The sequence below is a fragment of the Hylobates moloch genome, unplaced genomic scaffold (assembly GCF_009828535.3).
Source record: "Hylobates moloch isolate HMO894 unplaced genomic scaffold, HMol_V3 SCAFFOLD_22, whole genome shotgun sequence".
Classification (NCBI taxonomy): domain Eukaryota; kingdom Metazoa; phylum Chordata; class Mammalia; order Primates; family Hylobatidae; genus Hylobates; species Hylobates moloch.
This window is the reverse complement of record NW_026652297.1, coordinates 25,851,576-25,873,290: the sequence shown is the minus strand read 5'-3', so window position 1 is coordinate 25,873,290 and position 21,715 is coordinate 25,851,576.

The window sequence follows — 21,715 nt, the reverse complement described above, 5'->3', positions numbered from 1 at the left end:
TTGTAGAGTTTCTGCCGAGAGATCAGCTGTTAGTCTGATGGGCTTCCCTTTGTGGGTAACCCGACCTTTCTCTCTGATTGCCCTTTACAGTTTTTCCTTCATTTCAACTTTGGTGAATCTGACAATTATGTGTCTTGGAATTGCTCTTCTCGAGGAGTATCTTTGTGGCATTCTCTGTATTTCCTGAATTTGAATGTTGTCCTGCCTTGTTAGATTGGGGAAGTTCTCCTGGATAATATCCTGCAGAGTGTTTTCCAACTTGGTTCCATTCTCCCTGTCACTTTCAGGTGTACCAATCAGATGTGGATTTGGTCTTTTCACATATCCCGTATTTCTTGGAGGCTTTGTTATTTCTTTTTATTCTTTTTTCTCTAAACTTCTCTTCTTGTTTCATTTCATTTATTTGATCTTCCATCGCTGATACCCTTTTTTTCCAGTTGATCGAATCAGCTCCTGAGGCTTGTGCATTCATCACATAGTTCTTGCGCTGTGGTTTTCAGCTCCATCTGGTCCTTTAAACACTTCTCTGCATTGATTATTCTAGTTAGCCATTCATCTAGTTTTTCTTTCAAGGCTTTTAACTTCTTTGCCATGGGTTCAAACTTCCTCCTTTTGCTTTGAGTAGTTTGATTATCTGAAGCCTTTTTTTCTCAACTCTTCAAAGTCATTTTTCTTCCAGCTTTGTTCTGTTGCCGGTGAGGAGCTGTGTTCCTTTGGAGGAGGAGAGGCACTCTGATTTTTGGAGTTTCCGGTTTTTCTGCTCTGTTTTTTCCCCATCTTTGTGGTTTTATCTACCTTTGGTCTTTGATGATGGCAATGTAGAGATGGGGTTTTGGTGTGGATGTCCTATCTGTTAATTTTCCTTCTAACAGTCAGGACCCTCAGCTGCAGGTCTGGTGGAGTTTGCTGGAGGTCCACTCCAGACCCCCGTTTGCCTGGGTATCAGCAGCAGGGGCTGCAAAACAGCAGATATTGGTGAACAGCAAGTGTTGCTGCCTGATGGTTCCTCTGGAAGTTTTGTCTTAGAGGAGTACCCAGCAGTGTTTGGTGTCAGTCTGCCCCTACTGGGGGGTGCCTTCCAGTTAGGCTACTCGAGGGTCAGGGACCCACTTGAGGAGGCAGTCTGCCCGTTCTCAGATCTCCAGCTGCATGCTGGGAGAACCACTACTCTCTTCAAAGTTGTCAGACAGGGACATTTCAGTCTGCAGAGGTTTCTGCTGCCTTTTGTTTGGCTATGCCCTGCCCTCAGAGGTGGAGTCTAGTGAGGCAGGCAGGCCTTGAGCTGCAGTGGGCTCCACCCAGTTTGAGCTTCCAGGCCACTTTGTTTTCCTACTCAAGCCTCCGCAATGGTGGGTGCCCCTCCCCCAGCCTTGCTGCTGCCTTGCAGTTTGGTCTCAGACTGCTGTGCTAGCAATGAGCGAGGCCTCGTGGGCACAGGACCCTCCGAGCCAGGAGCGGGATATAATCTCCTGGTCTGCCATTTCCTAAGACTGTTGGAAAAGTGCAGTATTAGGGTGGGAGTGACCCAATTTTCCAGGTGCCGTCTGTCACCCCTTTCTTTGACTAGGAAAGGGAATTCCCTGACCCCTTGCGCTTCCCAGGTGAGGCGATGCCTTGCCCTGCTTTGGCTCATGCTCGGTGCACTGCACCCACTGTCCTGCACCCACTGACTGACACTCCCCAGTGAGATGAACCCGGTATCTCAGTTGGAAATGCAGAAATCACCTGTCTTCTGCGTCGCTTACGCTGGGAGCTGTAGACTGGAGCTGTTCTTATTCGGCCATCTTGGCTCCACTATCTAGGGTAGCATTTCATACGCAGGGTCGTATGCATGTTTTTCCAACAAGAGGCCTTTGCAACACTTTTAAGCAAGAAGAGATGGAGCATCAGCTTCTAAGAAGGAGGATGGGGCACCTCCATAGACAGTTCATGGACATCTGGGCTTTCAAGGTCCTTGAGTTTATCGACATAGATGTCCCCATTGTGATAGTCCTGTTCCCTCCTTCTCAGTCACAGCCCTGACCTTGGTGGAGCAGACTTGCTGAAGTTGAGAATTCAAACTCCTCTCAGGCTTTGCTGCCCTTGTAACTCAGCTTTTGGCCTGACCGTCAGTCTTTCTTGCCTCCTGCTGCAAGAGAGGGGATTCTTGTTCTATGCTGCTAAGGAGGCCCTCTGACTTTCACACTTAGTTTTAACTTCGTGAATAATCCCCCTCAGCCTTTATTTTCTTTCTCTAATGCATCAATTGCACTCAGCAATGACATTCAATTCCGTAAATTTGAAACTTACTATTTACCGACACTTCTGAAATGCTTGAGATATCTTACCTGCCCATACTTGCCCTTCCACTGGTATCTTATCCCAGTTCAACACAAATAAACATTCTAGCAACCATGCCAATACAGTGTGCCAGAGACTAACGGGTACTCCACCAGTCTCCAGTGATAAAGCCCTCACTTACAGCTGACTCTACAGAGAGTGGTACTGCTCCAAAATCCCATTTGAAAAAACTGCTTCTTGATACCAACTGTTTTAGGTCAGGTTCTCTGGAAACAGACTTTGGAGATTTGCGTGGAGGTTTATTACATACACCATCAAGAGCCACACTTGTAAGGAACTGAGGGATGTGGGACTGGGCTGAAAGAAGGGGTTGAACTGCAGTGCATCTGCAGCAAAACCTCAGCCAACCCCACGGAGAGCTTGGAGATGAGATAGATGACCCTGAGGAGTTGTCCCAAATTAATTTTAATGTAGTAATTATCCATTAGCCTCTTGATTTCTGCTTTTTGTGCCTTTAGAATTATAGTGAAGACATTATTCCAAACCAAAGGAAACAGATTTATTTTCTAACATTGTCTTTTATTTGTTTATATATTTACTTCTTTCAGCTCCTGATGGGCAAAATCACCTTACATTTCACGGTTATTCCTCTTTCACTCCCCAGGTTGCTGTTGTGATCTTTGGGGAATCCTGGATTGTCAATAATTGTCAGGAGACCAGAAGGCCAGTGTCAGGCCCATTTTTGTCAAAAGAATAAGAAATAAAATAAAACTCCAAAATGAATTATAAGAAGAGATAATTTGAGAATATCCAGAAAAAGAAGCTGAGAATCCTAACACCTAGAATTCTCTAAGAGCATGCCATGTCAGATTTGTCTATTTTTTTCTTAAGTAAAAGTATTAGATTGCTAGATTAGAAAGTATGTTTCTGATTTTCATTAAGGCATCCTGAAAAAAAATCATATCATATTACATCATATCTTAAGATGTATTCAGAAAGGATCAAAGGACTCTTAGGCAGGTAACTTAGTGAAGGATCTAAAGATCTGAACTGACGACGAACTGGAGAGAAGTTTCTAGTGAATTTCTCCAGGGTTTGACTTCAGCTGGATGCTAGTCAAAGATAAAGACAGAAGCCAGAGTCATCAAATTTGTGGATGATAAGAATTTGGGACTGTTAGCAAATATTCTAGATGACAGAATCAGGTCCCCCCAAGTTCCTGACAAGCTGAAAGAATGAAATGATTCCAAAATGATGAAATTTAACCAAGGAGAATATAACGTTCTATATTGGGTTTTAAGAAAACCTCACAATTACAGAATAAGATCATTATAAAGTAGAAGCAGTACTTGTGAAGGAATATATACCTTCCTTCCTGGGATTTAGTTGGGAGTAAATTGCTGGTGGCCACCCAGAGCAAATAGACTCTTGGCAACATGAATAAAACTGCAACGTCTAAAGTGGTAGAGATGGTCATTTTGCTATATCTTGAGTAAGTGAAATCATACAAGAAGAAATGTGTTCTAGATCCCACACTTGGCCAGACCAAATTTAGAAGAGAGGAACTAGAACAATGAAAGGCCGTAAAACTTTGCATATTGGTAATTGTTTTGGGAGTTGATGGTATCTAGCTTGGAGAAGACAAAGCTGAGAGGAATACATGGTCCCTGGCTGCAAATATTTGAAAGAGTGCCATCAGAGGAAAGGGCTTTCTTGTTCTTTCTTTGCAAGCATTAGAAATGGGACCTTAAGTAGAGACCTACAGAGAGATAGATTTAGGTTCAACATAAGGAAGAACTTCTATTCGGATTTAACTTTTTGAGTGCCCTGCCATGGCATGAGCTGTCCGAGGAGGTGTGAGTTCCTGGTAACTTGAGACAACAGAGCATAGACCAGATTATGACATCATGTGTGTGTTTAGGGAGATATTCAAAATCTATCATTTGGACATTGGACTGTATGAGGATTGAGGTTACTTTCAGCCCTCAGATTCAGTTTTAATGAACTGAAAACTATTGTTTCTATTGATTTTAAGCAGGTCATTATTAAAATATGGTCTTGTGCTCAGGGCACAGCAAAGCTAGAATGAAGGATTCCCTTTTAAACAAGAGCCCTTTTGAAAGATTGTGACCTGTTCATATGCTGCGCCCATGTCTGTAAATATTTTTGAGATGCAGGCAACAGAACAGAATACTCCACCTCAGATGATCCCCTCTTCATCTTCTCTGAGCTGCTGAAACCTGCTCTTATGTCCTTAATTCAAAGCCAAGTATACAAGACTAAAAATACAAGACTCAAACTGTTATTTCCTCCAAGAAATAAGGTTGTCCAGGGTTAATAACAATTCCTATTTGTTAAATACTATATGCCAAGCACTATACTAAGCACTTGATTATTTTTAGCCATTTAGTCTTCAATACAATCCTATTAATGGATACTACCGTTGTTGTTGTCCATTTCCAGATGGGGAAAGCAAGGCTTGGATAGTCAGTAGACACAGTAAGTGGCAGAGAGGAAACTCAAACCCAAGTTGTCACTCTAGTAATAAAATAATGCATGCTGTTAACCACTATACATCGCTGCCTCTCCATGGCAAAGAGAAGATTCTAGTTGCATGTAATAATTCAGATGGCGACGGCATCCATGATGCTTTCTGGAACAGCTAAGCTGACCTAAGTGTGGAGCAGGGCACAGTGGAGAATATGGTGCATTTCAGACAAGTAAAGGAGCAGTTGCTTAGTGCTGACAACATTTTTTGGACGACCAACAGCCACAGTCTGCTTGCATAAATGGAGTCTTATTTCAATTGGCTCATTTGCTCAGAATAACAAGTACATATGCCAATGTGGATAAAAACAGAAAGGCCAACAACAGAGAAGATGGAAAGGGCATTTTACTGGTGTCTCAAGGAAACACACACACACACACACACACACACACACACACAAACACGCACACTTGCTATGTTTTTTTCTCATCTCAAAGGTAATATTTCCTCATTGTAAAACAAATTATAAAATATATAAAGCTCAAGGAAGAAGATATCATTTGTAATCATCACACTACCCAGATGCTTGGATAACCACTGAGAATATTTAGGCTCATATACTCTTAGTCACATAGGAATAAATCCACATGTGTTTTTTTAATAAAAATGCAGGCGTTCCCTGCACACTGTTTTGTAGCTTGTTTTTCTCTCTGAATATATTGTTGTGAACATTTTTCCACCTCATTAAATTTTCTTCTACCCTATCATTTTAAGTGGCTACATAGCATTCCACTATATGGATATGCCATAATTGGAACTTCATTTTTCACAAATAAATAAATAAATCTTGGGGAAGTTCTCCTGCCGGTCAAGCATAATTGCTGCAAGAGGTGGTGGAGCAATGCTGAGGCCAGGATGGGAGGGAAGGAGGAGGGCAGGGAGTGGGAACATTGGTTGGAGTTTTGATTTGAGGATATACCAGGGACTTTAAGAAATGGGAGCTGGTGAGAGACATGTAAACGAGAAAAACTGCCCAAGAGTGAAGGAGGGAGGTGAGGTGATAGACTGGATAAGGTTGTTGAAATGAGTTACATGGCTTGGCTGTGTCTGCATCCAAATCTCTTCTTGAATTATAGCTCCCATAATTCCCACATGTTGTGGGAGGGACCTAGCAGGGGATAATTGAATCATGAGGGTGCTTTCCCCCCTACTGTTCTCCTGGTATTAAATAAGTCTCATGGGATTTGATGGTTTTTTAAGGGGAAGCCTCTTTCACTTAGTTCTCATTCTCTCTTGCAGCCGCCATGTAAGAAGTACCTTTCACCTTCCGCCATGATTGTGAGTCCTCCCCAGCCACGTGGAACTGTGAGTACATTAAACCTCTTTTTCTTTATAAATTATCCAGACTTGCATATGTCTTTATCAGCAGTGTGAAAATGGACGAATACAATGAGAGGAGATACAGGTTTCAGAGACTCTTCTGGGGAGAGAAAGGCTGTTTGGGGAGAGGAATGAGAATCTTGGTCTGAATAAAGAACAGATTAGGGTCTGGAGAGGACCATGACCAAGAGGGAGAAGTTGGAAGGCACAAATGTGTGTCTGTTCTACTGCATAAAATCCTATGCCTACGTTGCCCCCCCAGGCACTGTGATGGAGTCCCCTGGCCCTCGGAAGGCCTGGACTGCGGCTACAATCCCTATGGGCTAATTATGCAAGAGAAGAGCTACAGGGAATGGGGAAGGATGTGACTCAGTGGTTGTATCTCCCTGGGAGATTCCCCAGAGGTCCCCCTCAGCCAGTGGCAAGAAGGAGAAGGGTGGATTTGCTTCTTAGACCACAGAGTGCATGGGAGCCACTGGATGGCCTTCCTCCTCCCTGCCCATCCTCCACTACAGCCCAGGGACCACAGCATTGTACTGTTCTCTACACACGGGGCTCGGGGTCTGTCGGTGAAAATGAATGTTTATGGGAGTCCACCCAGGTGGAGCAGACTCATTTCTCTTGTGGCCATGCCTCTTAGTCCTCAGCAAGAGGAACCCAATGCCAAGGGTCTGAAGAGTGACCCAGAAAGGAAGGCGGAGGCTACGGCAGCCAGCAAATGGAATAGGGAAGTGCAGTGGGGTGGGATCAGAAGTACCTCCTTTTGATCTCTGTCTTTACAAAGACAATCTGACCCCACGCCAGCCAGCCCTTTCACATAGGATTGAGGGGAGCACATGACTAGCCTTTTCAGACTTGGGGGGGATTTTTGGAAATCTTCCGTGATTCTTTTTATGTTGCCGAGGGAGCCTCAGGATTTTGTAAAGTCAAAACACCACATGCTCTGTGACCTTGAGCCATTGGATCTCAGCTTCCTTATTGATAAATAGAAGGGGTAATAAAAAAAATCTATGTCATACATGTGGGGATTAAACGCCTGAGTGCCGCCTTTCTGAAGAAGAAGTCAATACCTACTTTTCCCTGGGAGGGTGGTCTGTGAAGGCAGGGTCTCGGGCATCTGACTGCTACTTTTCTAGACAAACCTCCCCTTTTCTGGGTCCTGGACCTCAGCGTTGTGTCCTGGACCTCAGACCTGTCCTGTCAGTTGAACTCGGATCCACTCATTTACATTAACAAAAGCATCAAGAGGCATATGTTGGAACGGTATTATGAGATGGACTGTATGTAAGTTGCTCTGGCCTGTCCAGTCTATTCTTTCTCTGCAAGCAAGCCATATGGTTCCAAAACTTATCAGAGCGATGTATGAGTATCATAGAATCAGAACTAGAGAAAAGAATTCTACGATTCCATTGTCAATTGGCTTTGTCAGACTGAAGCATGTATCTTTATGGCAGGTGCCTGCCTGTCAGACAAACAGATACTCACAGCACCCTGGAGGGGCAGGCTTGGAAGAGGACTTTCTCCTAGGAAGGCACAATACGATTGATTAGGGTTCTGCTTACCAATTACAATCTCACTCAAATATTATCTCTCTGAGTTTGCTGCCAAATCACCTTGACTGGAGTTTTGTTTATTTATAAATCCTCAAGTCACCAAATGACAGATAATCTCTGCATTGACTTTTTCACTTGCCAAATGACTTCCATTGTGTGTAGGTTTTGCTAGGTTTCTCTCACAGGGGAAGATGGTATTCCCCATCACTGAATTATTGGGGTTCTCTGTATCTCATGATTACCCTCCTGTAGACTACAAATGTAGAAGTAGAGCTGAACAACCAAGGGTTATTGTTACTGAAACATTGGGTTGTGTCATCATTTTGTGTTGTTAGTAACAAAAGTCAGACCTCAGATCTTGGCTTCCAGACTGGGGACTCTCTCTCCTGGGTATAAGGACAGTAAACTAATTTGCAAAGTGCCGGGAACACTTACTGGCCTATCAGTGTCCAATATTCTCTGTCTTGATTTTGTTGGTCTCACATAAGCCTCTTATGAAGCTGATATCTGGACATATGTTAACTGCTCATTGCTTTCAGCTTCAATGCAGTGGGTTTATTCCAACCGAGGAGCTGTCTTCTCCTCAATTGGTACAGAACATCAGTCAGTGAATTGTTTAAATATTTCTTTGATGCCTACTCATTAAACAGATAAACACAGAAGGCCATAGACCAGAAGTCATGATCTTTGAAGAGAAAACCCCTGAGTGTTTGGTCAGCAGACATTGCAGGTGACAGTAGGCCATAGAGTCTTTTTAGGGGGCTGTGGGGCAAGCTCCTAGGTTGCCAGGGGCCCTCCTCTTTTCCTCTCTACTGAGTAGGCTTCTTGCCTCTGATAACAGATTATCACCAGCAAAACCTCAAAGACAAACTCTCTTTGAGTCAGTTCTCATGGTTTGGAGGCAGCTTAGGTTGGGCATTGATGGCAAGACCCATTAGCAGGTCTTGCCCTTGCTCTTGGCCCCATTTATTGTCCTCTGTGCCTGCCCTGGCCCAGTGGCAGCTGTCTGAAGACTTCCAGGAGGTGATGTGTTGGCTCCTCCCTCCCCAGTCCCAGCAAGGAACTGTGATCCGCTTCTCTAGTCCTTCCCACCCTTGGGGGTTCCAAGTTTCATGACTCAGTGTTTTTTCTGAACTGGGAGTCTCTTGGGGCCCAGTCTGTTTGGAAGAATCTCCCTGAGTCCATTCCCAAACCTTCCATTGCCACTCCCTTCCTGGTGCTTCTGCCTGGACACTTAACAAAACCGGGGCATCTATTTCCACCAAACAGTGTCCAGCGGAGGGTGTGGAGGGGGAGAGCTCAGTGCTGTTTGTTTCTATCACACACATTAAAATCGATGGTGTTTGCTCATCTGGCGGAATGACAACTCATTCCTCTGGACAGGTTGGCTTCACAATTGCTCATTCAAGGGGAAATCTGATAAGAAACGATAGTCTGGTCTTTGGGAGCATTAAACCGTTGTATTCTAATTTAAACTTGAGGCGCACTGACTGTCTGCTTGTCTTCTCCTTTATTTATTTTTTTGTTTGTTTCTTTTTTTTGCATTATTGATTTTTTGATTCTTGCTTTTTTAAGAAAGAAAAAAAAATCCTCAAAACCAAATGGCCAGATGAGAAAATTCAGTTAAGGTCATCACAGACTATCTGCAAAAACAAAGTCCCATCCACTCAGCCCAGGCAATATTCGGACGGCAGGAATGAAAGGATCCTCACACATTTTCCAAGGCTGTTGTGAAGAAAGAGAAAAGAGGGGTCAGACCCATCCATAGCCCTGCTGCAATACTGCTGTTGACCTATGGGGCGGTCTTGGGCAAGGCCAATCTTTTGGCTGCGGGAGGAAGGCTGCATTTATTCTGAGGCATGAGCTGCCAGGATGCACAGATCGGGAAAACCATGTGGAATAATAATAGTAACGTTAAATACAATCCTTATGTTGGTTAAAGTGCTACAGTTTTCCATGTTCTTTCAATGCATTACCTTATTTAGAATCACAGAATTACAGATTATTGTGCAGGAAAGAATGATAGAGAACAGCTAGTTCAAACCATGCTTTTTAAAGAGGAGGAAATTGAAGCGAGGAGACATGAAGTGGCTTGCTGAAAGACTCACTCCCCATAGCAGCTCCATGAAGGGGCAGGACAGACAGGCTTATTCTGTGCTTTTTCATACCTACTATGTGCCAGCCACTCTGTTAGGCTCTGGATATACAGTGATGAACAAGGAGAGTGAGATACCCTCACAGAGCTTAGAGGCTGGTGGATGAGACCGACAGAGAAACAATTACACCACATGGTGATGGTTATGATGGGATGCGCTGAGACTCCTTAAGAAGGGCACCTAAGCAAGACTGCCTGCGACCAGGGAAGTTTCCTAGAGAAAGTGACTTCTGCAGAGGACCAGGATATGAAGAGCTAGAGTTAGCCAAGTGAAGGGTGGGGCTGGAGGCTGGTATGTGTAACTAGCCATGGAAAATTAGAGTGATCAAGTGAGTTCCTCCCCAGGGTTACCTTTTGAGGGATGAAGAAGAGTCTAATCCCAAGTGCCCCTCTCAGCACAGTGACCAAAAGGGACAAGGATGGTGTGGTCACTATGGGGCATCTTTAACATCGTTGTCACGGCAGCTGTGGGAAGGACATAGAGCAGTGATGAAGAGGAAACTGAGTCACAGAGAAGGCTCAGTCATGTGCTCAAAGTCAGACAGTTGAATGGCAATAGAATTAAAGAGAGGTTGCTCTATTTTAGGGACTCTCGGGCAGACAAATAGAGGTACAAATGAGCTCTCAGGAATCTGGGTTGGAAGAAAAATGTTGGGCAAGACAAATGTCAAGTTCTGGGTTTTGTCCCGAGCATTAAGCAATTGTGGGCCTCTGTGCCATTCAGAAAGTGCAGAAGATGAGAACCAGGACTTGATTGAATATGGAATTCTAGAGTTGAAAAGAGCAGCCTTTATGACCTGGAAGGAGCTGTATGTGAGTTCAATATAGGCTCCAAAGTCTGTTTTGAACACACAGAAAGGCTGCAGTTATCCCAGGAGGCATTGTGAAACCTTTAAAATAAAAGAAAATTTAAATAGAATCAATTTAAATCAATTTTACGTTTAAAAATTCATGTGCAGTACTTTTAAGAAATGGGAAGAATTCAAAAATGAGCCATCTGCAGCTTCCCAGAGAGACGACGAAACCCTGTTCTTCCTTACACAGGGTAGGGATGAGGTGGAATCTAGACTGGCAGGTAAAAGAGAGCTTTTGTTGGTCTGCAGGAGGTGTGGGGTGTCCACCCTTCCCTCACTCTCATCTGCAGAAGCTCTGGAACATGGGCTGTCTAGGATCCATACTTTCAGAGTGTAGTCTTTGCCCTGGGACGTCAGAAAAGGAGAACCAAGGAGAATGGCATGTATCACTGGGCCTATCTCCAAATGCTGGGTTCTTTCCTGTTTGTTTTCATGTCATTTGATTTTTTTAAAGAGGAATGTTTAGAGCATGTTAGGATGTATTCTCTTACTTGTCATCACAGCAAAGTGGAAAAAGCTGAAGTTTGCATCCCAGTTCTACCCTTGATTTACTGCCTGGTGAGCATCCTACTTAACTATTCTAAGTTTTGGTTTAGTTGTTACTTAAGTAGAGAAAATGCCTACTTCATAGCATTGCTGTGAAACTTAAATGAGTTAAGAGCTGCAAAGTGCCTAATATAGCATGTGGCACATCCTAGGTGTTTGGTACATGATGAGTATGATGTTTATTCACCTTCTCCCTGATCTCATGATTTTAATACAGAAAGGAGGATGACTGTGTTTCTATAGACAGAAGCACTGTACCCCAAAGAGGTTCAGTGCTGCTACTGTGATGAGAGTTGGAATTCGAAAAAAAGGTCTTCTGACACTCAGTCCAGGAGCTTTTCAGCTCCACGGGCTTACAATAATATACGGCTTTAGCGTCTCTAGAAATCCTTTCTGATTTCCCTTGGAAGCAGTCACATAGGCATTTACTGGCACTCAGCTTTATTCTAAATTTTGGTCCCAAAATTGTTTTTTTAAGATAACATCAAGAGCTATTTCTGGATGCTAGGGAAAGAGGTTATTTTTCAGATAATCTCTCCAAGCAAACACCACCATGGCTCTTGCAGGAAGTCTGCAGTATGTGCGTGCAACTAACGGGTAAGTGGCATTAGCTTGTACTAATAAGGAGATAGAACACCAAACCAAGGCACACCCTATACCCAGACTCTGTGTCATCATGGCCCAGGGTGGTCCAGGGTGGCCCAGGGTGGCTGAGCTTCCAGCCTTGGAAAGAGAGAAGGGTAGCCAGGCAGGAAAGTCTTATAAGTGTGAATGATTGTCTGCATTCTTATCTTGAAATAGGAAGCTGGGCTCCTTCAGAAGCCCCCAATGATGGGTCTTTAGAGAGATAAGCAGCTGAAGCATCTACAATATCCAGCTCACCTATCCAAGAAAGGATGGTATAAGGGACACTGAATTGAGCTCCTAGGAAAACTGGGAAAGTCTAGGAAAATTGGGACTCTTTGACAAACTTGGACGAGAAACTTAACCTGTTTTATGTAAAATATGCTTAATCATACCTGCTCTGCCAACCTTAGAACGTCATTGTAGGAATGAACAGGCAGGTAAAAGGTCTTTTGCAAACTGCAAATACGATGTAGAGCCCTGTAGAGTATGGGGGGGGAGGGTATGGTACAGATTGATGCTAAAGGAAGCTACAGTAAAGAATCAAGTAGTTGAACAAGGAGAAATATAAACCAGATCCTTAGGGCTTAAAAAAATTAATTACTAATTAATAAGTTAGACAAGGATTTATTTATAGCCTTCTTTTTTTGCATCATGCAGTTTGCTAGACACTATAGATTTGGAGGAGAAAGACATATGCCTATGGTTTCAAAGATGCTGACAGATTGTACACAGAAGCCTATAAAAAGATACACTTTAATGCAATAGAGTAAAAGCTGTTGTTCATATTATCTAATGCCTTGTAACAAAGTGCCCCACAACCTAATGGCTTAAAACACCAATGGGCATTTATTATTTCTCACAGTTTCTATGGATCCAAAATAGGAACCACTTAGCTTGGTGGCTCTGGCTCAGGGTCTCTCGTGGGTTGCAGTCAAGATGTTGACTGGGAACACCGTCATCTGAAGGTTTGACTGTGGCTGAAGGATGCACTTGAGACAATGGCTCACTTGCATGCCGAAAAGTTGATGTGGTTAATATGGTTTGGATCTGTGTCCTCACCAACTCTCTTGTTGAATTGTAGTCCCCAGTGTTGGAGGTAGTGCCTAGTGGTAGGTGGTTGGATCATAGGGGTAGGTTTTTCATGAATGGTTTAGCATCATCCTCTTGGTGCTGTTCTCGTGATAGTGAGTGAGTTCTCATGAGATCTGGTTGTTTAAAAAGTGTACAGCACCTCCCAGCTCACTCTCCCTTGCTCCCGCTCCCTGCAGGTGAGATGCCTTGCTCCCCCTTTGCCTTCCATCATGATTGGAAACTTCCTGAGGTCTCCCCAGAAGCAGAAGTCACTATGTGTCGTGTGCAGCCTGCAGAACCGTGAGCCAATTAAACCTCTTTATACACACACACACACACACACACACAAATGACCCAGTTGCAGGTATTCTTTTATAGTGGTGCAAAAACAGACTAATACCTCAGTGTTGGTAGGAGGCCTCAACTTTGTCCCCTTGGTCTTCGTCTTCCCCGTAGGCTATTTGCAGGTTCTATGGCTGCTGGATTCCCCAGAGTGAGCCATGAAGGGAAAGGTAGACGTTGCAATGTATTTTATAATCTAGTCCTGGAAGTCACATATTGTCACAGCTCTATCATACTGGCTACATAGGTTATCTTCATTCAGTGTAGACAGGACCAGACAAGAGCAGAAATTCCAGGACGTGAGTAGGACTGAGGACTGACTTGTAGGATGGCATTATGAAAGCATGAACGGTGTGCTTCAGGGGGGCAGAGGAAGAATAGATTTATTACCCCTAGCCTGTGAACCAGACTTTGAGTATACATAGGAGTTTGCTAATTGATTAAGACAGGGAGCAGATTTTCAAGTTGATGGGGAGGCATATCCAGGGGTGCAGAGTTGAAATGGACTCTCACGTCTGGGGAACTGTGAGACAGGCATTGCAGCAGGAGCAGTTCCATGGTGGCAGAGAGCAGGAAGAAGAAGGTATATTGGGGCCGATTATAAAATATCTTGAATATATCTGAAGCCAAGATGTGTGGATTTCTCCTGGAGGCAGCAAGGAATCAGGATAACATGATGAGCAGGATTTTAAGGAAGCCAGCTAGCAGAGTGAGCAGGTGGGCTCAATGGAGAAGAGGCCAGAGGCTAAGGAGAAGCAAGGGGAAGGTGACCCATGGCATCTTTTTAGAAGGTGCAGTGAGGATAGGGGGAGAGGCCTCCCTGAGAGCCAATCTGCTGTAGAACCAACAAGATTGGGGAGTTCTAGAAATCACTGAGCTTTATCCTTTTCTTTCTACAGCTGGGGAAACATTGAGGCAGAGGGACAGGGTTCATTCAAGGATAACGCAGCTTTTTACTAAAAAAAAAATTTAGATTGCTGATTTCAGGCAACAGGGACATACTCACAGAAAGAAGTACGTGTGTCAAGAACTCAGAAAGGGAAAGGATGACACTTTGGGAGGTAGTGAGTTCCTCTAAATGTGGAATAATCAATAATGAAAGGATTGCAGGAAGCCTTTGCTGATACCTTTGGCTGAGTTAGGGTCCTCCTTTCCAACTCTATCTTAAATTTGTCACACGGCATTATAGTTGGGTCTCCAACTCCCACACTAGATGTGAGGTCCTTCCAGCTTCTTCCTATTTATCCCTGTCATTTCTGAATCTCTGGTACCTAGCCAAGTGCCGGGCACATGGAAGAATGCGGGGTGGATAACTGAAGGAGCATTTAAGCCATAGCTCCATGGTTGGGCTAGATGATCACTAGGATTCATCAAGAAGCTTATGATGAAGGCAGGTTGGCCAATGTGGAGCGAGACAGATAAAATAAGTTCAGCGGGAGATGATGGCAGTGGGAAGGGACAATCTGAAAAAGCTTCGGAGTCCATTTTAAGAACTTTTAATTGTATTCTTACCTTGACTTCTCATTAAGGAAGAAATTATAGTTCTAGAATATCGATCAATATTACATTGCCAGAAGGAAGAAAGGGTGACTTGGGATGAGGCAAGCAAAGGTGAGAGGGAGCTCTGAGGTCCTGCTGTCCAGACCTGCGTCCCCTGAGTGGGTAGGGTGGCACCAGTGCTTAGGCAACAGCAACCCAGCACCATCCTGCTGGGATGACAGATGCTCAGTGGCCCTGGGACTTAGACTGAGGCCGGAAGAGCCAGTGACAACTATGGGACCATAGGAGGTAGCTAATATGTATGTTAAACATATGGAAATGAGAGCAAATAGCAGAGCCGGGGAAACAAATATTGAACAGGGTCTGGGCCTGAGACTAAACCAACACAGGGAAATGAAAGGCTGTTGCAAGCAAACGAGCTGCCCAGGGGAAGTGGGGGATGGGCAGAGGGAAAGAGAGACTGAAATGGGACCTCAGGGAGCACCCTGCCGGCTTTGGCTGCAGGCTGGCCAGCCCTGCTGGGCGGCCCCAGAAAGACACTGCGCATGCCAAGACAGGTCTAGGCAAGCTGCAAGGGACTGAGTTTGTCCCCTTTGTTGAAGTTTCCCTTTCTTTGCACATTTCATCCCTCCTTAGCACCTTGTCCCCATTTTCAGGCAACCCTCTTATATGCCCTGACCAAGACTGTCTCAGGTTGGAAATACACACCCCACTCACCTTCCTGATGTTGCCATTTGGTTGCAATGACTCGAGGGCTGGCTCCAGAATGTCCCTATAACAAGCTTAGGGACAGACATCTGCATGGGAGTATGGGAAGACTGTGGCTAAGGGAGTTTTCTTGAGGCTCAGTTTGCAAAGCAGACATGCTCTTTTACCTAGGGGGTGATGTTTAGGCTGTCAGTGTCTGAAGACAAGTGGGTGGGATTCATAACCAACTTTCTTCTCTTCTATAAAACAGTCATGGCAGCTGAAATGGTAGTTCCATGCAACCCATGGGAGAGGGCCAGTGCACCAGCTGAGAAAGGAAGCCAGAGGCTGAGTGCCGGTCTGTCTGAGAGCACAGGACTGTGCCCCAGCTGCTTTTTGGGACACTGGGGGACAGAAGAATCTGTGTCACAGTGAGCAGGACAAAGCCCTGTCCTGAACATGTAGGGAGGCTCTGCCATCCAAATACAGGGACTGTCCCCTCTTGTTCCAATGTGGAAGTTACTGTGACCCCTTGAGGAGAGCTTGGAGATGAGGGAACACTGTGAAAGGGAGCCCAGGTCCCTCCAAGGTGTTTCTTGCAGGAGTGTTATATGTCCAGAGTGCTCCATCTAGACAGTAGATGCCACCTGGCTGGCCTCATTTATCAGATCCAATTCTGTATGAAATAATGCCTGAGGACACACAACTCAGAACAGATCAGTCTTCAGTAAATTGTGCAGTTGGAAAGCTTCTGGGAAGAGGTGCTTTAGAATCAGGTGGTGGCAGGGGCCCTGGAGTCAGAAAAATGGACCTAGAAAGGAGGGCGGAGCCTCCCAATGATGAGTCCACTCCATTGATTGCCCAAAGCCAACCTGGGAGAGAGTATCTTTGGCCTTTATCTCCCAGAAGAAGCAGTGGACCTGCAAAGGCTCCCAGGTCCCTGTCCCTCCAGTCCTGGGGCCTTACAAAAGTACTCCCTTCCTCCATCTCTAGCTTCTATGACCTGTCAGGAGACCTGAGGACTGATCTTAACTAACTGCACAAAATGTGTTGTAACCTCTGATAGGTTCCTTTCATAGGGGTGGGGTTAGGGTAAAAGGATAAGTAAGGCACTACTTACTCTAATCAGAACCTAACCCATGAGATGAAGGTTGAGTCTGAGAGGCAGATTCATCAACAAATGGCTGAAATAAGACCAAATTGGCTAAGAACTAAAACACAAGCTCAAAATGAATCAAGAGAGCAGGAGAGGAAGGAGTTAACAGGGTTCTGGCCAGGAACAGGCCCCAGGAAAGCACATGAATTAAGGAAGACCTCAACATTGGGAAAGACTTCCAGATAGAGAAAGGGAAGGGCCTTCAGGCTTTGTAAACAATATGGATGGAGTGACAAATGGGATAAGGCAGTGAATACTCATTCCTGGAGACCGGTGGAAGCTAGGAATGAAAAGACAATCCAAACAAGCTCACAGTGGTCTTTGTGTAGCTGGATGAGGAATTAGGGTCCATGTTTAAGGCACAGTGCACTTCCTGAAGATTTCTGAAACTCAGAAAAATAATTTTCCCCTGCTTGACATCATACCTGGGTTTCTTGAAGAGAACCAGATTTGCCATACCAGCAGCCCTTTAGGGGCTGTTCATTTCTTCAAGGAAACAATACCTGCAATTGTGTAGCTATTAACTGGTGAGCCCAGGTGCCAATTTATGGCCCAACAGGCAAAGGAAACTAAGGAACTGAAATGAAGCCTAAGCTCCATTTAGATAATTTATGTAAGTCACTTGCACAGTGCATGGAATACAATAAGTGCTCAATAAATGTTGTCATTATTACTGAATATTTATTAAAACTCAATGAAATAGGTTTTATTATCCCCATTATATAATATACTGAGGCTCAGACTGGTTATATTGTTCCAAGAGTTTACAACTAGTCGGTGGAGCATTAGCATTTGGACCTGGGTCTGAATCTAAAGCCCATGTTTTGCCCACCATGCCTGTTGCCAGAGTAGATAAGCTGCCAGGTGAGGACAAGGGTTATTGGATCATAGCCAAGAGACATTAGAAAGTTTGAGGTGCCAGGACTAGAGAGTGTGGGGAGGAGTTGCTCATCCAGTCCTTACTCCTGCAATCAGAACCTAATTGTAAGCACCTTGTGATGGTTAATATTGAGTGTCGACTTGATTGGATTGAAGGATGCAAAGTGGACTTCCACTCACCAAGGCTGATCTGGCTATAGCCACCACTGGGTGCCTGATTTGCCAGTAGCAGAGACCAACACTGAGTCCTTGATATGGCACCATTCCTCTGGGTGATCGGCCACCTACTTTGTGGCAGGTTGATTATATTGCATCATGGAAAGGGCAGCAGTTTGTCCTCACCAGAATAGACACTCCAGATCTGAGTTTGCCTATCCTGTACACAATGTTTCTGCCAAGACTACCATCTGTGGACTCACAGAATGCCTTATCCACCATATGGTATTCCACACAGCATTGCCTCTGACCAAGGAACTCACTTTATGGCTAAAGGAGTGTGACAGTGGGATCATGCTCATGGAATTCACTGGTCTTACCTTGTTCCCCACCATCCTGAAGCAGCTGGACTGATAGAATGGTGGAATGGCCTTTTGAAGTCACAATTACAACACCAACTAGGTGACAGTACTTTGCAGTAGTGGGGCAAAGTTCTCCAGAAGGCTGTGTATGCTCTGAATCAGTATCCAGTATATGGTACTGTTTCTCCCATAGCCAGGATTAATGGGTCCAGGAATCAAGGGGTGGAAGTGGAAGTGGCACTACTCACCATCACCCATAGTGATGCACTAGCAAAAATCTTGCTTTCTGTTCCCACAACATTACATTCCACTGGCCTAGAGGTCCCAGTTCCAGAGGGAGGAATGCTGCCACCAGGAGACACAAAAATGATTCCATTGAACTGGAAGTCACTTGGCCATTTTGGGCTCCTCCTACTTGTGAGTCAGCAGGCTAAGAAGGGAGTTACAGTGTTGGCTAGGGTGATTGACCTGGACTATCAAGAGGAAATCAGTCTACTACTCCACAATGGAGGTAAGGAAGAGTACGCATGGAACACAAAAGATCCATTAGGGCATCAATCCCATGCCCTGTGATTAAGGTCAACATGAAACTACAAAAACTCAATCCAAGCAGGACTGTAAATGGCCCACAACCTTCAGGAATGAAGGTTTGTGTCCGTCCACCAGGTTAAAAACCACAACCTGCTGAGGTGCTTGCTGAAGGCAAAGGAAATACAGAATGAGTAGTTAAAAGAAGGTAGTCATCAAAACCAGCTATGACCACATGACCAGTTGCAGAAATGAGGACTGTAATTTCCATGAGTATTTCTTCCTTATGTTAAGAACATGTTTGTGCATTATACACTTGTAGTAAGAAAATATCTTTGTTTTATTTCCTTTATTTTTCCTTTATCATGTGACATAGGATTTCTTGACTTCATATCAGCATTTAAGTGCTATTGACTTTCTATAACAGCATTTGGGTTAAGAATTACTGCACTTCTGGTTGTATGAAAGATAGCTGTATTATATTAGGCATAATTATGACATTATTGTCTTTATTTGAAGATTATGTATGGTTTCAGGTGATGTGTGTGGGTTCAAGTTGACAAGGGGTGGATATGTGATCGTTAATATTGAGTGTCAACTTGATTGGATTGAAGGATGCAAAGTATTATTCCTGGTATGTCTGTGAGGGTGTTGCCAAAGGAGATTAACATTTGAGTCAGTGGGCTGGGAGAGGCAGATCCACCCTCAGTCTTGGTGGGCACCATCTAATCAGCTGCCAGCGCAGCTACCATAAAGCAGGCAGGGGAAGATGGAAAAACAGACTTGCTGAGTCTTCCAGCCTCCATCTTTCTCCTGTGCTAGATGCTTCCTGCCCTTGAATATCAGACTCCAAGTTCTTCAGCTTTTGGACCCTTGGACTTATACCAGTGATTTGCCAGGGGCTGTCAGTCCTTCAGTCGCAGACTGAAAGCTATACTGTTGGCTTCCCTACTTTTGAGGTTTTGGAACTCAGACTGATCCAACACTGTCTTCCTTGCTCCTCAGCAGGCAGATGGCCTATCGTGGGACTTTACCTTGTGATTGTGTGAGTCAATTCTCCTTAATAAACTCCCTGTCATATATACATATATTCTATTAGTTCTGTCCCTGTAGAGAACCCTTCATTAGGAAGTCATCACCATATTGGCTGAGAAGGCCACCATGCGTTGGGGAGCCCTTTGGGAAGACAGCAGATTCAATCAGATACAGCCAGGCCCCTCTACTCCTGTGCGGCAGGTACCTCTTGGGTCAGCCTGGCCCTGGCTGACATCAGAACGGACCAAATGAGAGCTCCCCATTCTTACTTGTGGAATCAATATCTGCAGCATCCCTGGGGCCTGACACTTGCGGTGTCTCCCTTTGGAGAGAGAAAGTCTGTGTTTTCCAGTAACCCTTCACACACCAGGGCATCGTGGAGGGCATCTTTGTCAGGCTTTCTTGATAATCTGGCTCTAGCCATGTCAGAGTCAGAATGGCCCAGAAAATAACTGCACTGGATTCTACCTTCATGTTTAACAAGCAGGTGTTCACTTTGTTTTCTTTTTCCTTGCACAGTGCTCTTGCGTCTACTTCCCTCCTCATCCTCAATCTGAGGCTACAGGACCACCCTCAGGAGCCATCTGCGCCCTACCTATAGTTTAACACCCAACTTAGATTCAGGACTGTCCTGCCTTTGGAGTCAATTAAGAGAATTTAGCTTCAAGGTAGACTTGCTGCCAGCATTGCTCAGACCTTCTACCTCGGTTCAGGACTGCTTTTTATTCTGATTTCTAAGGCTAAGCCTCCACTGGTATATGTGAGCTCCAGCACCGGCACTGGAGCTTTGTCTGGATTATTTGCCCAGTCAGTACTCCATTGCCTCTGGGCTGAGTTTCCACCTTGCTTTCTTTTTTTAATTTTCCTTGTTTTTTTTTTGTTTTTGTTTTTGTTTTTGTTTTTGTTTTGAGATGGAGTCTTGCTCTGTCACCCAGGCTGGAGTACAGTGGTGCAATCTCGGCTCACTGCAAGCTCTGCCTCCTGGGTTCATGCCATTCTCCTGCCTCAGCCTCCCGAGTAGCTGGGACTACAGGCGCCCACCACCACGCCTGGCTAATTTTTTGTATTTTTAGTAGAGACGGGGTTAGCCAGGATGGTCTTGATCTCCTGACCTCATGATCCGCCCGCCTCGGCCTCCTAAAGTGCTGGGATTACAGGCGTGAGCCACCGCACCCGGCCCCCAACTTTGCTTTCTTTACCAATCTTTGGAGTTGATGGTTGATAAAGTTTGGATGTTTGTCCTCTCCAAATCTCATGTTGAAATGTGATTTCCAGTGTTGGAGGTGAGGCCTGGTGGGAGGAGTTTCAGTTATGAGGGTGGATCTCATGGATACCTTGGTGCCGTCCTCACAGTACTGAGTAAATTCTCAGTCTATTAGTTACCACAAGATCTGAATGTTAAAAAGAGCCTGGCACCTCCTCTTCTCTCTCTTGCTCTCTCTCTTGCCGTATGACAAGCCTGCTCCCCCTTCACCTTCGACCATGAGTAAAAGTTTCCTGAGACCCTCACCAGAAGCAGATGCTGGTGCCATGCTTCTTGGACAGCCTGCAGAACTATGAACCAAATAAACCAAACAAAGAAAAGGTGTTTATAAATTATTCAGCCTCAGGTATCCCTTTATGGCAATGCAAAATGGACTGACACAGTGATGGTCACCTATTTGTCTTCTCACCTTTCCATATCACTGTCTCTGAATCCCATCACCTACCTTTTTTGTGGGTCACTGCTTATTGACCCTGGCAGTGCCTTCCTGCTACCATATACTGTCTGTTTCCTTTCATCACACCCTTTAGGATCAAACCCTCTCTCCTTGCCTGCTTAATCCTGGGTGGACTCTGAAGCTTCAGAGCATGTCTACAGATCCCTAAATCTCATGTTCTCAACATCAGCCAACCGCATAAGCTAGCCAGACGGGGCTCCCTGGACTGCTGGGCATTGGCTGACCTGGAGACCTATTAAGAATTTCAATTTCAAATCCCAGGTGATCTCGACACACATTTTAGGAAAACTTGAGCAAATTTCATGTTCTACTAGTATTTGCAAAGTAAGAAAGTCAAGTCATTATGAAATGATATCCTATTAACTTACATTAATGAAAGTGACACAGCATAAAGT